At 43.2% G+C, this 17,886-nt stretch overlaps 1 protein-coding gene across 5 annotated transcripts in view; it reads left to right on the top strand.

The window, feature by feature from the left end:
- The first annotated feature begins 3,156 nt into the window (after positions 1 to 3,156).
- OSBPL3 (oxysterol binding protein like 3) overlaps positions 3,157 to 17,886 on the top strand; it is a 178,682-nt gene continuing 163,952 nt past the window's right edge. For all 5 annotated transcript variants that reach the window (XM_060632741.3, XM_060632739.3, XM_060632740.3 and 2 more), the window contains exon 1: positions 3,157 to 3,470. The gene's annotated coding sequence lies outside the window, so the exon portion shown is untranslated. The remainder of the gene's footprint in view (positions 3,471 to 17,886) is intronic.

Here is a 17,886-nt window from a genome sequence, read left to right as displayed (position 1 = left end):
CTAGTGTTTCTTCCACCTTCCATTGACGGGGACAGTAGTAAAAAGAGGACAGACACTTTAAGAGGGTAGGGACCCAACCTCTAACCACTCACGGGCTGTATGATTTTAGTCAAGATGCTGAAACTCTTCCTCTCCCTCATAAAAGGGATTGATGAGGTGATGGCCTATCATTCCTTCTCATCACATTGGTCTCGTAGAGTCACCATTCTAGAAGATCGAAGCTCTCATCTTATGATGATTTAAGATCTTAATCTTAAAAAACTTAAAGATCATACGACCCCAGCATGATAAATCTGCATCACCTACATGCTGACACTGATCTATCAGTCGTAGCTTCTGAAAGCACAGTGTTGAGAAGGATTCTGAGGCCCTTTTTGGACTCAGTGGGAAAGACAGCCTTGACTCCATAGTGATGTCTGGCTTGAGGCATGGACAGGAGTGGCAGCAAACAAGCCAAAATATGTCACCCCTGATCTAGTCCAATGCCTTTATTTCACAGGAGGAAAATGAGAAAATGAAGAAAGGTGCTCTCAGGGTCAGGAAGTGGCCATGCAGGACAGGAACCCAGGTCGTCTTGATTCGGTCTCTGGAGTTCCCCACCATGAGCCTCTATTATCACCAGCTTCCTTTACCATCAAAATATGTATGCTCAAGACATGTCTGCTTACCTATTATGAATTTCAGAAGCTTAGAACATTCAGCCAGCTCTGCAAAATTCCCACCGTGGTGGGTATGTCTCCAAAGATAACAAGTATTTGTTCAACAGTTCAAAGGAGAAGGTCTTTAGAAGCTCTTACTATGGCACCATTGATCTCTACCATAGTAGACATTCAGATCCTTGCTTTAAAATAAAACTCTGAGGAGAAAGCTAATTTAGGACATTAATGAGCTTTTTCAAGAATAATTAGCTCCGCGTGGTATTCAACTTCAATTTTTTTTTTTTTTCTTTTTGTGTTTTAGGAGCTGGTAAGCCTGGAAGCTTGTTTAGGAGAAGAGGAAATGAAACCATGAAAAGGCACAGTACTATTCCTTTTTTTTCTTGGAGGCAGGGGACAATATGAATATGAATAATTCTCTCATCCTGTCCAATTAACTGCCTCAAGTACGGATAGAAAAAAACAAATAGACACACTTGGTGAATTTGGAAGAAATTGAAGAAAAAGCCAAGAACAGTAAGCTAGTTTCAACAATGACGCCCTATGCAAATCACTTCCTTTAGGATTTAAGGCTTCTCTCCCGCAGGGAAAAAAACAATGCTAATGAAACAGGGCGAAGAGTGGGAGGTGGAGAGAGGAAATGAAAAAAGAAAAAAAAGAAAAAAAGAAAAAAGAAAAAGAGCTTGGAGGAGGAGGAAAGAGCGAGCTTCTCGGTCGAAGAGGAATCACCGAAAAATGGAGGAAGGACTGGGAAAACAAAGTCTGGGCTTCTCAGACATTCCGGGAGGGGCGTGGGCCTGGTGCCTCCTTGAATTCGGAATGAATGGTCCGGGTACCTGCCAGACAAGTTCATCCACCTGGCGTTCCTCGGGTGCCGGTGGGGGAGGGGGGTGACTTAAGAATTCCCGAGTCACTAAGATTTGAGATCTCCGCTAGGGTTCTCCGTGTGTCCGACGAGGGCAGCAGCACAGTCAGTTCGTTCTGCCGCGTGTCCGGCCTCCCAACCTCGCTCGCCGCCTGCCACATCGAAAACTGACAGTCCCAGACATTCCGCGACGGGGACGGTTCCAGAGAGCGGAAAAACCGCGAGCTACGAATGACATGTGAATAGTGGGGCTCCGGCAAGAGACTTAAAAATTTCAGTTTGGGGTAGTTGGGAGACTGGAAATACGTCGAGGGCCACAGGTCATGTGTGGCGCTGGAATTTAACATTTTGGAGCCTGTAGTCTGTGCCAAGCACGGAGCCTAGGGAGCCACACTCCTTGTTCAGCTCGGTCAGGTAGGTTAGTTACATGGGTCTTCAGGGAAGTTAAACAGCTTACGTTTTCCATTTCCTTTGCCTGGAACGCTCTTCCCGGAGACTGGGGTGTGGCACCTCTTACCCGGAAAAAAAAAAAAAAGCCACCTCCTCCAAGAGGCCCTCAGGGCATTTCACAGCTCCCTGTCTCATACATCAACACTTTAGGAAAACTCTGCTTAGCAATTGCGTCAGTGTTCATAGTTCATCAGTACTTTCCCGTTTATATTTGTGTATGTTCTTGGTTTATGGTATGTCTCCCCACCAAGACGTAAGCTCCTTGAGAGCAGCAACCTGGTGTGCCGCTATCCCTGAAGCAAGGCCACATCTGCTTCAGGCGCACATAGTCAGGCACCCCGTAACTGGTCATTCCTTTTCCACCCCGCCACCTGCGGCACTCGCACATCTTGCAGGCTCCAAACTGACCCCAGGTGAGCAGTTGCTGCATTCACGCTAGGATCAAAGGAGGCCGAGGAGCGACTGGGCAGTTAAGTCGGGTGGACTTCCTTGTCTACCAAGGGGCTCTGGCATTTTAATTGTAACGATGATGCTCTCTCTTCCTTCCCCTTTGCACAGGAACAGCTAAAACAAAACAACTACACTCCCCTCAGGTCTTCTCTTGGGGCCCTGGCACCAAACTGCGCCACTGCCTCTGGATGTTAGGGTCACTGTCTTGGGCGGGGTCCCACACCGATTCTGCTCTTCGTCGTCCAATGCCTGCAAGCCTCCCTTCACCACGTTTTTTCTCCGTTCTCAATCCCTTTGCCTCTGACTTCCTCAAGAGATGGAGTCCTCTTTGCCTGTTCGCACGTGTATCCCCAGGAACATTCTCCTTAAGCCCCTCCCACACCGCCCTCTCTTCTCCCTCCTTCCCGGTCCTGGAAATGCCACTCGACCAACATTTATTGAGCTCCTACAGCACGCAGTTGCGCGCTGAGCTGCCAGTAGCCCCTCTTTGACGCTGCTGCAGCTCTCCCCTCCTTCCGCCCTTCCCACCTGCGGAAAACCAGGGGTCCCAACTGCCCCGACTGCGTCATGGAAACCGCTCGCTTTTTACGAGACCATCGCCCCACCTCCTTCCTCGGGTCGACTCCCGATTGGTGGGAGTGTGGCCACTTTGCCACGCCTCCCGCGGCCCTCCTCTGTGTGGCTCCGCCCCCGAAGGCTCCTCCTCCTCGCTCCCGCCCCTGGCGGTGCTCCTCCCGCTAATCTACTGGCGGCGCGGAGAAGTTCTGGGCAAAGTACTGGGAACCGGCTGCGCGTCCGCAGCGCCAGCAATCGTGGCATCGCCGGGGACCCCAGCGCACGGCGGCCAGTACGCGGCGCGAACTCCGGCCCGGCTGTCCATCCGCTAGTGGCCGTCCCCGCCGCCGCCTATTGCTGCTGGCACGGGAACTGTCAGCTGCGCGTTGCAGGGGGACCGGAGAAGCCGGCTTTGCCTCCTCCCGGGTCTGCGGGCGAAGCCGGGAGACGGGCACCGGAGAACTAGGCGGAGTCCCCGACGGCGGAGCGTGCAGGTAAGCGCCGGGAAGCTCGCCAGAAGGGTTCTGGGGTGGTGAGGGCCAGAGGCGGTGCTGGCTCGCAAGGACTCCGGTTTGACGGACGCCAACAGTCTCGGTGGGACCAGAGTCTGCCTCCTGTCGCTCCTGGCTGGTGGGGCAGCCCCGAGCAGGAGAGATTGCTGTCGGGGCCGGCGCCAGCTTCCGGGGAGGTAGGGCCGGGGTGCTGCCCACCCTGGAGCTCCGTCCTGGGAGGGACGGTTTGGCCAGGATCGACGGCGAGAAGGCTCGGAGCGCCGGGGCCTGGGTCCGGGCGCCGGGGGGTTCGGCACGGAGAGGCTGTCCTGGGCAGCCGAGAGGCGCGGCGCCGGGGCGAGAGGCACAGGAAACCTGTTTGTGTGCCGAGCGCGCGGCCTTACCACATCCGCGGGATGGGGCGTGCTGGGGGGACGCGGGCGACGCTGGCCTTGCAGCGCCCGGCTCGCCTGGGTCCCCTGGCTCGGCCCGCCCCACTCCCGGTTTTCCCGGCTGAGGGCATCCGCCCCTTCGGGCCTTCCAGCGTCCTGGGAAGCGTTTGCAGCCTCTAGAGTCATCGGAGGGCATAATGGTAGATCGTTCAGGTACTTCTTAACAGGGTTAATGAACTTGCCAGCCACCTTCTGCACACTTGTACTCTTCCAACCCCGTTTCACAAACTACCAGGCTCAGTCGGAACCCCTTAGCCGAGGGGTCTGTAAAGTTTGTGCATCTGAAGGGGTCTGTGCTGAAGTGCATCCGAAGCCTCCACCGCCTCCCCCTCCCCCGCTGATGTTGCACTGAGCCTCAGATTTTGAGAACTGGGTTGAGTCGTTTAGAAATATTTTAAGCTGCAGCTGCAAAAGAGATCCTCACACAGACAGGAAAAAATGTAGGTCTGACTTCTGATATCCACACTCTACCCCTAAGCATCATACAAGATGAAGTTCCCCCTTCTGGCCAAAGGAGACCACTCACGCAGGCCTGGGCAGAAATGCACCTAGCTAAATGAAGATTCCCCCTCGCCACCCCACCCCCCCCCCCCCCCGCAGCTTGCTAGCATCCACCCCCCTTCCCAGTTTGGTGTTCCTCTTAGCTCTGAAACGGTCGCCTTGGGCTGTTTACTGTCTGGCTTCCCCTACCAGAATGGAAGTTCCAGGAAAGCAAAGACTTTGTCATGTTCATCGCTGCATCCCCAAAGTCAACAACAGTGCCTGCAAGAAACGAATAAAAACTTCTCTGTAAAATATGAAGAATGGTGATTACATAGCTGGTTTTGATTTTCATCCTTTTTTATCCTTTTTTTTTTTTTTTTCTATTCAGAAAATTAACAAATACCAGTAACTACTATTGTTTGAGTACCTACTAAGAACTGGATATGTGCTGGGAACTTATATTGATTACCTCATTAAACATTACTGTAATGTTATTATTAGGTATTTCTAAGCAGATGGGACCTTAGGCTCTAGCAGGTTAACCAATTTCCCCAGGATTATCCTGGCAGAACTAGAATTCCATTCCGTTTTCTGTTGTGCTGGACCACTTCCAAGAAATTAAAATGTATTTTTCACCATTAAAACCAATAGATGTTTAGCTTTATTTGTTTTTTTAAATTTTTTTTATTAAATTTTTTTTTTACATTTATTTATTTTTGAGAGACAGAGTGAGACAAAGTGAGAGTGGGGGAGGGGCAGAGAGAGAGAGAGGGAGACACAGAATCCGAAGCAGGCTCCAGGGTCTGAGCTGTCAGCACAGAACCCAACCCCGGGGTTGAACCCACAAACCATGAGATCATGACCTGATCTGGAGTCAGACGCTCAACGGACTGAGCCACCCAGGTGCCTCTGTTTAACTTTATTTGTGACAAAACTGTATTGCTTAGCCAAAAGAATATTTGTTGCTTTATCATTGAGGTAACAGTTTCAATAATAGCTAATAGTTATGTTGTAGGACAGATACTACCAGGCTGCAGTAGGTTGTATTATCTCATTTAATTTTTACCATCTTATAGGCAATGTTGTGAGGTTGTCTCCGTTTTTTTCAGATCAAAAAACCACAGCCTAGGTTCAGGAACATGCCCAGGGTCAATAGTAAATTGCTGAGCTCGGTTTTGTCAATGGTTTTTCTGACTCTAAATCTTTAGATCGTTCTACTACATAGAAATCTCTCCTGTTCCCACTGTTTGATTAGTTGTTAACTTGTGATAGGGTCCAATGATACAATATATTAAAACCATGTGAGGTTGGGCTATAAAGTTATCACTGACGATGTCAAGTGTCTAGTTGTACTATTTTCTGAATTGTTGAGACTCTTACTGCCATTGATTTTTGTGGTTGAGTTTATGGTTTTGTGGGCTTGGTAGATGGGGGACTTTTAATAATATAAAAGGGAAGGAAATTCTTCTTCCACATAAATCTAAATTGAAACTTTCACTTAAATCTGAAGAGAAATCTGATGGGTTTTATTCACTGTGGTAAATGAACTTTGAACGCAGTAATGCTTTATGCTTCTTAAGGAAAGTGCTGGAAAGACAGCTAGTTCCTCTGTTCCCATATGTAGAACAGAGGAGAGTCAGAAATCACTACTAATTCTAAAAGCTTCTGCAGCAACCTTTTAGTAAAATAACTACATTTCAGCTCTGTACTCTTGTAATAAAACTGAGGGCAAGAAGTTAGATAAGAGTTTTAAGGTTACCATGCCTAAAGGGCTAATGGCAGAATAGGGTGGAAAGGAATTTGCGATCATTTGTTTTTCTTCTTCCATTCCCATTTTAGGGGGTAATATAACATTTTTCCCTGCATGAGAGTCTGGATAATCCAGTTTTATAATGTGCCTCTTGGCAGTACTATATTTTCTTAATGGTTAATTCCATTTTAGGAGTACTCCAGCGAGGGTTGGGGAACCCTCCAACCCAGAATGTCCACAGAAGTGATGGGCGGGTGCACAGGAAGGAAGATAGAGCCTTCCAGGCATAATTGAGAGCTGTCTAGTTCTGTGTGAATTTCTTTTTTGTCTACATCTCACTCATCTGCTTTTTAACCCCCTTCTTCTGGAAAATTCCCTCTTGACTTTCCAGTCACTACTTCAGGCCACGTTTAAGCTCACCCCAACTCTCGTCCCTCTCTTCCTCAGCATCTTTCACACGGATCCATTCCCATTCCCCCTGCACCATCTCAGTTCGGGGTCTTAGGGACTGCTGCACTGTCCTACCATTACTTACAGGCAGATTTTCCTCCTACAGTGTCTCCTTCATATCACATTCAGGTCAATGCTTTAAGTGCTGTCCTTATGTGGCTAAAACTTCCTGAGTGGCTTCTAGAGTTAATAGTAATAACATTAATAACAGCAGCAGTAGTTGCCAAACGTCTTGTGCCCTATTGTCATGCGTGCCGTATATGAGTTACTACCTTTAATCCTCAGAGCAACACCAGAGCAGGCACTGTTATTATAATTCCGGGTCAGGGTTGGAAAAGTTGTGCTCCAGATGAGGCTGCTTCACAGCTAGTACAGGTGGATCTGAGCCTGAAATGCCAAGTCCTTTCTCTTCCCATTTAAGTGTAGAGTCCCCAGCCTATAGTCAGGATTCTGCAGCCTGGGCTCAGGGCCGCCTTCCCCCTTCATTCCCCAACTCTGTGCACCGGCAGCAACTGAGCACTTTATTCAGCAACTGAGCATTTTGCCTTGGCCCATACACTCTCTCATTGCCTAGAAAGCTCTTTCATTGTCTCTAGCTGTGAAAAACCAACTCTTTAAAGGCTGAACTCATAAGCCACTTCTGCCACAATAATGTCTTTGAACTTAATCTCTCACAGCATTTAAAAAAAAAAATGAGCCCTCAGTTTAGTTTCTGACCACTGAATATGTTGGCTTCTTTCTTTCCTTTAGTACTTTGTTCCTTTCCTACCTCCGCCCACCCAAGCAATCCCCCTACCCCTCTGCCTCCTGGCCTAGTTATTTATTCAAATGTATTGCTTCCCTTACTAGATTGTAAATGCCTTAAAAGCACAGCTAGTACACTTTCCTCATATTTCTGTTCCTCAGATCACTAAGTGTGGTATCCTGTCCACAGCAGGTGCTCAATTAAAAAGAGAATATGAAAGGATTGTATTTGGTTATATTCTGTTAGAATATTCTGTGAAAAATGTAATTGGAATGTGGCATTTTGTTTCCTACTTTTTGATCCACAATATTGTAATGCCTTCATCAACTTATGATGAAGTAAAAGAAATCCTAGTTATTTAAATCCCTGGGGAAGTACCTATTCTGATTGTTTTCACCTTGGAGATATTGTAAGGAGATCTCAGACCCATTCACAAATAAACATTGTAGAATAAATGCCTTTTATATGCACTATTTTTTCATATATATGGTGGTGTTATTAAAAATGAATTAAAACTTATGGAATTTGAACTATATTTTGGTCAATTTTTTATCGATAAATGAGCATTTCACATTTGTAACCTGATTTACCAGAACCTTTGTGAATCACCTCTGGCTCACAGTTCATCATTCATCACTTTGCTCTGTGGTTTCCAGTCACATTGAACTAAATGCAGCACCTTGCCTGTATCCCCAGGGCTATGCATAATGTGCTCTGGCCTCCCCATTTTGCACTTACGTCTTCTTTGTAATCTCTTCTTTCTCACCCATATTCACCTGGTTAATTCCTACTCGTCCATCACATTTCAGCGTGGATGTCACTTGCAAGAAGTCTTCCTCTCCCACCTCCAAGTTAAAGTTGGAGAACACTCTTGCCACTCTGCCTACCCATTTTATAGAGAGCCATTATCATACAGTTTTGTAACTGTTGATCACTTGACTGAATCTTCCTTGAAACCGCTGACCCTTGTTTGACTTACATTAGAATCCCTTAGGGATCTTTTAAAAAATTTTCCCTACCCAGGCCCCACTCCCTAAGCTTCTGGATCAGGTGGCTGGGGGTAAGGAGGGTTGGTCACTGGAATTATTTTGTTTTAAAGGACTTTTCTCATTCTGTATTATAGCTGGATAGTATTCCATTGTGTGTAACATGCTTTATCTAGTTACTTATTTTTAAATAACAGCTTTATGGAGATTTTCATATTTTATACAATTCACCCACTTAAAGTATACAAATCAATGATTTTTTAGTATATTCACAGGTGTGTAACTATCACCATAATTAATTTCAAAACATTTTGTCACCCCCCCCAAAGAAATCCGCCCCTATCTGCAGTCTCTTCTTTCACCCTGAAACCACTAACCTACTTTATGTCTGTATGGATTCACCTATCCAGGACATTTCATGTAATTGGAATCATACTCTGTGGTCTTGTGTGTAGCTTCTATCAGCAAACATATTGTATTCAAAGTTCATCTCTGTTACAGCATGAATCAGTACTTGATTCGGTTTTATTGCCTAATAACGCCCCCATTGTATGTAATACCATGTTTTATTTATCCATTTGCCCATTGATGGAACTGTTATTGTTTATTAAAGCTTCCTTGAGTGGTCCTATTGTGCAGGCAGGAACTAAGCCACAAGTTCCTTTGAGTCTTGTTTGTGGTTGTGTCTTGGGACTAGACCAGTGTTTGACACAAGATAGATGTGGAATAAACATCTGAATGAAGGAAGCATTTTACTAAAAGTACAACTCCTGTTATGTTGGTGTCATCAAAAATGTCATTAAAAAGAGATCCTCATAGTTGATTGTTTAGATTCCAATTTGAACAAATGTACAACTGTTAAAAAAAAAGATGAAGGAAATTTGAACATGGATGAAATGCTATGATTTTTAGCATTTGCTTCAAAATAATCTGAGGTTGGGGAGAGAGTTTAGAGGAAACAAGGCTGTCTATGAGTTAACGATTATGGAAGTTGGGTGATGAATTCATGGGATTTTTAAAAAAATATTAATTAATTAATTTATTAATTTACATCCTAGTTAGTTATCATATAGTGCAACAGTGATTTCAGGAGTAGATTCCAGTGATTTATCCTCTATGTATAACACCCAGTGCTCATCCCAACAAGTGTCTTCCTAATGCCCCTTACCCGTTTAGCCCACCCCCCTTCCCAAACTCCTCCAGTAACCCTCTGTTTGTTCTCTATATTTAAGAGTCTCTTATGTTTTGTCCCCCTCCTTGTTTTTATATTATTTTTGCTTCCCTTCCCTTATGTTCATCTATTTTGTATCTTAAATTCCTCGTATGAGTGAAGTCATATGATTGTCTTTCTCTGACTAATTTTTCTTAGCATAATACCCTCTAGTTCCATCCATGTAGTTGCAAATGGCAAGATTTCATTCTTTTTTGATTGCCGAGTAATACTCCATTGTATATGTATACCACATCTTCTTTATCCATTCATCCATCGATGGACGTTTGGGCTCTTTCCATACTTTGGCTATTGTCAATAGTGCTGCTATAAACATGGGGTTGCACGTGCCCCTTTCAAACAGCACACCTTTATCCCTTGGATAAATACCTAGTAGTGCAATTGCTGGGTCGTAGGATAGTTGTATTTTTAATTTTTTTGAGGAACCTCCATACTGTTTTCCAGAGTGGCTGCACCAGCTTGCATTCCCACCAACAATGCAAAAGAGATCCTCTTTCTCCACATCCTCGCCAACATCTCTTGTTGCCTGAGTCGGTAATGTTAGCCATTCTGACTGGTGTGAGGTGGTATCTCATTGTGGTTTTAATTTGTATTTCCCTGATGATGAGTGATGTCGAGAATTTTTTCATGTGTCTGTTAGCTGTCTGGAGAATTCATGAGATTTTTAGCACTATTGTCTATATTAGCTGTTTACTAGGGCAGCCATGGGCCACAAATGGCTATTGAGCGCTTGAAATGTGGCTAATCCTTATTGAGATATACAGTATGGGTAATATACAAAGAGTGCAAAAAAGAATAAGATTATCTCAATATTTTTTGTTTATATGTTCAAATGATAATATTTTGGATAATTATGATAATATATAATTAAAACAAATTTTACTTATTTTCTTTTACCTTTTTTAACTGGTTTCTTAAAAATTAGAATTCATATATGGGTCATATTACATTTCTTTTGAGACAGTGTTGCTGTATACTTTTGCATATGTTGGAGATTTTTCGTAAGTTAAAATCAAAGACATTTGAATTTTTTTAAAAGTCTGTAGTAGGGGCGCCTGGGTGGCTCAGTTGGTTAAGCGTCCGACTTTGGCTCAGGTCATGATCTCACGGTTCATGGGTTCGAGCCCCACGTCGGGCTCTGTGCTGACAGCCCAGAGCCCGGAGCCTGCTTCAGATTCTGTGTCTCCCTCTCTCTCTGCTCCTCCCCCACTCAGGTTCTGTTTCTCTGTCTCTCAAAACTAAATAAACATTAAAAAAAAAATTAAAAAAAAAGTCTGAAGTAAAATATTTTTCGGAAATGATTCCTCTTATGTGAAAAGATTGATAAATATGGATTTATTCAAAGATCATTCTTTGTAGAAGCTTACAACAGGCAGACTGTAGCCTTGTACAGCCCTTCCTGGGCTGCTTGTATGTGAAAATTTAAAAATTCTTTTATAATAGATGGAATAGCAGCATGAGGGAGTTGTTCCTTTAGTTATTTATCTGATTCTTTTGTTTTAAAGTTGATTAAATATTTCCTTCATCTTGGAGAAATACAGAAAATGCAATGGTAACTTCATTGTTCTTAGTCATAGTGTTTATAGCCTGAAGTTGAATTTTTCTGGACTTGATTTATAATCACTTTGCCTAAATTTGTTTGTTTGTGAGTCAGAATGTGATTGTTTCTAGGCTCCCCAAGACCCCTGAAATATGAGTGGAATATAATTCTTAAATAGCAATACATGTATTTACAGCTGAGAAACACATTGCCTTCATATAAAATTTTTTAGATGATTATCATGTTGCTCTCTGAATGTCTGTGTTTACTCCTAGAGAGTGGACCTGAATTGAAAAATAGCTTTACTGTAAGCAGAACAGAATTAAATCACCATGAACAGCCCAAGAGATCATCAAGGGATTTGTGACTGTCAGTATAAAATCAAGTTTATTATTTTGTTTACTCTCTACAGTTAACATATTAAAACCTGATTTTTCAAAAATGTGTGGGTCACTTTTCTCAATATAACATTTCTCCACATATGTATTAAAATATAGTGCCATTAAAGATTCCCACACTTATTTTCTTTCTTGGTATCAAATGTTATAATACAGGAAATGTAAAGTTACAGTGTAAGTCTAATAAAACAAATTTCTTTCCCCAAATCATTTGTGAGTGGGCAGTGATCTTACATGTTTCGAAGCAAGAGTTATTTTTTAAATCTCACTAAATAATATTATGTTTTTAGTCTCACAGACATTGTTAAACTTGAAGTAAATGCCTCCCTGGAATGAAAACATGGAATATGATTTCTGCTCAGACACGTAAGAACTGTTTATTGAGGACACACGCTATGTCGGGTACCACATTGTGTACATAGGATATGGTGATGAACTGTCCAAACGTAGAACCTCCCCTCGAGGAGCTTACAGTTTCAAAGGGGACAGAGATATTAAACAATCACAGAGAATTTGTTTGTTACAGTGGGGATATGTGGCTCAAAGGGAATGAGTCTGGATTTTAATTGGGGCCCTGGGGAGGAAAGTTCTATTTTTCTGTAGGTCATGATTCAGGCTGCTGATTGTCTGAAGAAGGAGGAGGGGAGAGAATGGGGTTCGGGATCCTCCGAGGATGATGGTCCAAGCAAAATCTTACCCTTTTTGTGTCTTTGTACTGCTTGCCGGAGGCCAGGTGGAACTGACTAGAAGGAGGGGTTTAATCCCTGTCCTGAGCTTTTGAATTGCTTTCTTTGTTGCTACACAAGGTTTGTTTATTTGCTGCTGGGAATTGAATCCAAAGTTGAGTTTTTACCACCTTTGTAACTGAAACTGAATGAGCTATAACAATCTGTTCTCTAGCATAGCCATGAAAGTAGCTTAAAGTCATTTGCTGGCTCAAATTCTAGAGTTGCTCCGTTGTCTAGCATCTGAGATGCAGTGAGTGTGGGGTATTTGAAAGCCTCAAAGAATATGGGGAAGACCCATGTGGGTTTTTTCCTCACAGGTTCAGGACTGCTTCAATAAGATTTCTGCTGTCTATAGAATTAACTGAGGTGTCCTTTGGAGTCATTGGGGAATTTGGAGCCATGCTGCCTTTAAAGGCATGTAATTACAAAGAATAATGAAAATAGCAATGGCACCTAGTAACTGTGAAGCACTTAACCGCGTGCCAGCCCAAGCGCTTTGCTTATACTATCTTGTTAGATTTTCAATAACTTGTAAGGTGGCTATCATCATCTTAGTTTACCAATGACTGAACAGAGGCTCAGGAGCGATTACTTGCTCTTTAGTTGTCCAACATCCACTTACCCTTCCTGATTTCCATTTGAGGAATCACTTCTTTGCCTATAGTTTGCTGAGTCCAGAACCAGGGCTCCATTCTCCTTGGCCATGGGTGGCCCTGTGAGCCAGGCCAGTCACATGCCTCTTGCTGGACTCTGGGTGAGTGCCAAGGGCCATGGAGATTCTGCTGCTGAGGGTGTGTCCTGACGGGTCCATTCCTGTCTGTACCACATTGTTGTGGCCTGGCTTCCATTCCCAGGAAGCTATGCCAGTGCTTGCCTCTCCAGCCTCCTCTTAAATTCCTTTAAGTGGTTGTAGAGAGCAAAATGGAGTCTCACATGTCAAGCAGGGGCCTTAGTCAAGCAATGACGCAAAGAGTTAAAGGTAATGCAGCTATGAGGTATCTCCGGGACCAGCATCAGCTGACACCCCAGAACTGATAACAAACAGAAACAGAGGAGGTCTGCAGGGGCCCATGACCGATTCAGTCCCTTTAAAAAGGGGAGGATTTTTGCAGCAAACTGTCAGATCCTTCAGTCCTAACCCCTTAAAAAAAGACAACTGCTGCTGAAAAGAACCGAGATCCTTCCTGCTTGAACATAATAAGCAGTTAGTGCCCAGAGCTGACCTGGGCCTGCCCAAGGCCTTATCTCAACTACATGCTCGCAGATTGACTTCACATTTGGTTTGTTAACTTCCTACACCCTTCTGTTGTCTGTTGTGTGGTTTGTCTTAGGTTCTGCTCTGTGTGCTGCGTAAGAAGGCAGGTTTAATCACATGGTGAAATGTCACTGAGTTTGGAATCCTGAACCTGCTTTATAATTATGATTAACTTTGCTTTAGGATTGAATAAAACCGACATGGTGGAAAGACACAACTTGTATGTGCGCCTGCATAGCGTGCTCATGACACTGGTAGTTTTCCAAGATACTGTGTTCGGTTTCATTTGCCAGGTTGGTTTCTTTTGCTTCCACTCAACCCCTGACCATCACAGGACTAGAGTGGCTTAAATAGTTTACTCACATTCCCTAAGGGAACAGTCTGGTCATTCTGCTTCTAATGCCAGGCCCTTGACCAGAGGGCCCCTCAATGCGGGGAGAGCACTGGACTGGGAGCCAGAGAATGGATCTAATTATAGCAGTGTCTCTACCTTGGTGGTCATGGGCCATTCACTACCTTTTTAGGATGAACTGGATGGACAAGAAAAAATCTACCCATATCTAAATGACACCCAGCCTGAGAAGATTTCCTTCTCCATGAGATTTTTGGACATACTGTGTCCTAGTTTCTAAAGGCTTTCAATTTGAGGTTTGTGATGTGGTTTGAGGCAGTGGTTTTCAAAGTGGGTTCTAGCAGTTGCTGTATCAGCATCACCCAGGAGCTTGTTAGAAATGTGGATTCTTGGGCCTCCCCCCCAACACCTACTGAATCAGAAGTTCTGCAGGTGGGCCCAGCAATCTGTGTTTTTACAAGCCCCTCGGGTGATTCTGATATACACTAAAGGCATTTTCATTTCATTAAAAACAATTTCTTGTGCATGAGGTGCTACGTAGAAGCAGGGAGCATGAAAAAATTAATTGGTCATAGCCACTGCTCTTAAGGAACATTGTGAGAGACAAGGAGGGGTGGTCCTTGCTGTGAACAAGGTATTGCCATGCTAGAGAAGCGCAGAAAGAGCAATGTGAGGTGCTTTTGCAGAGAAGTGGGCATTTGAGCCAGGCTTCAAAGGACACATAGTATTGGGACAAAGGAAGGGAACAGAGGACTATGTAGAAAGCACAGCCTGCCGAGAATGCTGGATGAGTCAGGGTGTAGCATTTTTAAGGAGTGAGGAACCCTCTAGTATGATGATAAGGACTGTTTTAAGGAAAAGTAGACTGTTTTTTATGGGAAAAGTGACAGGATATGAGAATGGAGAGGTAGGTTGGGGCCCAACTGGAGTGGATCCTGGTCTCATTCTGTAGACAGTGAACAAGGAGGTGACATGGTGGGAGCTATCTTTGAGGAAGTATTCTATAGCTGGTGGAGAACGTCAGAGGCTAGGAGTGCTGGCACGGTGAGCCCGAACTGGGGTGGTAATAATGGAGAAGAAACGAAAGATCACTCAGAAACGCTGGAAGGTTAGGATGACGGCCCCTTGGAACTCCAGGGATCTGAGGAACGGGGTTGAGGGAGAAGGCAAATAGGATCCAATGGGAGATCATAAGCAGAGTTGGTACAATCAGGTAAAAATGTTAGAGCCTTACCTCGTAACTTCCACTAAAATAAATTCCACATGGATGCAAACCTTAGCATTGAAATAACTCGGAAAAAAACCAAAATGTCATCTTAATAATAATGGCGTTAAAAAATTCTTTCAAGATATGACACAAAATCTAGACCTTATAAAACAAAAGATTGAATCATTTGACTACATATAATGTTTGCAGGGCCAGATTTTTTTTTTTTTTTTTTTAAACTATGTCAAGAGGTGCCTGGGTGGCTCAGTCGGCTTAGTGTCTGACTTTTGATTTTGGCTCAAGTCATGATCTCATGGTTCATGAGATTGAGCCCTGTGTCCAGCTCCACACTGGACAGCACGGAACCTGCTTGGGATTCTCTCTTCCTCTCTCTTTGCCCCTCCCCACCCCTCAAAATAAATAAAGTAAACTTAAAAAAAAAAAAAAACAGAACAAACAACTACGTCCAAAGGCATACATGATACGCTATGTAGAAAACCTGAAAGACTCCACCAAAAAAATTACTAGAATTGATACACAAATTCAGCCAAGTTGGAGGTTATAAAATCAATGTACCGATATCGATTGCATTTCTGTTTAATTAATTAATTTATTTGAAGAGAGAGACACACACAGTGATGCAGTGGCAGAGGGAGAGGAAGAGGGAGAGAGAGAGAGAGAGAGGGAGAGAGAATCTTAAGTAGGCTCCATGCGCAGCGTGGAGCCAGTTGGGGGCTCAATCTGACGTCCCTGAGATGATCACTGGAGCTGAAATCAAGAGTTGGTCGCTTAACTGACTGAACCACCCAGGCACCCCAAGAAATCTATTACATTTCTACACACCAATAATGAAGCAGTAGAAAGAGAAATCAAGAAATCAGTCCCATTTACAATTGCACCAAAACCATAAGATACCTAGGAATAAACCCAACCAAAGAGGTAAAAGATACATACTCTGAAAACTATAGAACACTTAAGAAAGAAACCGAAGAAGACCCAAAGGAAAGGAAAAACATTCCATGCTCATGGATTGGAAGAACAAATATTGTTAAAAGGTCTATACCAGCCTAAGCAATCTACACATTTAATGCAATCCCTATCAAAATACCACCAGCATTTTTCACAGAGCTAGAACAAACAATCCTAAAATTTGTATGAAACCACAAAAGACTCTGAATAGGCAAAGCAGTCTTGAAAAAGTAAAGCAAAGCTGGAGGCATCACAATTTTTGACTTCAAGCTGTATTGCAAAGTTGTAGTAATCAAGATAGTATGGTACTGGCACGAAAACAGACACTTAGATCAATGGAACAGAATAGAAAATTCAAAAATGGATCCACAACTATATGGTCAATTAATCTTTGACAAGGCATGAAAACAGACACTTTGATCAATGGAACAGAATAGAAAATCCAGAAATGGATCCACAACTATATGGTCAATTAATCTTTGACAAAGCAGGAAAGAATATCCAATGGAAAAAAGACTATCACTTCAACAAATGATGCTGGGAAAACTGGACAGCTACATGCAGAAGAATGAAACTGGACCACTTTCTTACATCATACACAAAAATAAATTCAAAGTGAAAGACCTAAATGTGAAACAAGAAAGAATCAAAATCCTAGAGGCAAACACAGGCAGCAACCTCTTTGACCTCGGCTGTGGCAACTTCTTACTGGTCTCTGGCAGTAAAGAAAACAAAAGCAAAAATTAATTATTGGGACTTCATCAAGATAAAAAGCTTCTGCACATAGAAGGAAACAATCAACAAAACTAAAAGGCAGCCAACGGAATGGGAGAAGATATTTGCAAATGACATATCTGATAAAGGGTTACTATCCAAAACCTATAAAGAACTTCTCAAACTCAACACCCAAAAAACAAACAAGCTGGTTAAGAATGGATAGAAGGCATGAATGGACACTTTTCTAAAGAAGACATCCAGATGGCTAACAGACACATGAAAAGATGCTCAAAATCACTCTTAATCAAGGAAACACAAATCAAAACCACAATGAGATATCATCTCACACCAGTCAGAATGGCTAAAATTAACAACACAAGAAACAACAGGTGTTGGTGAGGATGTGAAGAAAGGGGAATCCTCTTGTGCTGCTGGTGAGAATACGGACTGGTGCAGCCACTCTGGAGAAGAGTATGGAGGTTCCTCAAAAAACTAAAAATAGAGCTACCATACCATCCAGCAATTGCACTACTAGGTATTTACCCAAAAGATACAAAAATACACATTCAGAGCAGTACCTGCACCCGATGTTTATAACAGCATTTTCAACAATAGCTAAACTATGGAAAGAGCCCAAATGTCCATTGACTGATGAATGGATAAAGAAGATGTGATATTTATATACAATGGAATATTACTTCACCATCACAAAGAATGAAATCTTGCCATTTGCAATGACATGGGTGGAGCTAGAGTGTATTATGCCAAGTGAAATAAATCAGAGAAAGACAAATACCATATGATTTCACTTGTATGTGGAATTTAAGAAACAAAAGAGATGAACATAGGGGAAGGGGAAAAAAAGAGGGAAGCAAAGCATAAGAGACTCAACTATAAAGAACAAACAGAATTGATGGAGAGAGGTGGGCAGGGGATGGGCTAAATGGGTGATGTGTGTTCAGGAGGGCACTTGTGATTAGCACTGGGTGTTATATGTAGGTGATGAATCACTAACTTCTACACCTGAAGCCAGTTTTACCATATATGTTAACTAACCTGAATTTAAATAAAATCTTGAAATGAAAAAAAGAAAACTGTGTCAAAGGCAATCAATAAACTTAGAAATATAATTTCAATACATGTCACAAAGATGTAA

The sequence above is a fragment of the Panthera onca genome, chromosome A2 (genome assembly GCF_046562875.1).
Source record: "Panthera onca isolate mPanOnc1 chromosome A2, mPanOnc1 haplotype 2, whole genome shotgun sequence".
Lineage (NCBI taxonomy): Eukaryota > Metazoa > Chordata > Mammalia > Carnivora > Felidae > Panthera > Panthera onca.
The sequence above is the reverse complement of the archived record's forward strand: the minus strand, read 5'-3'. Positions and strand labels throughout refer to the sequence as shown.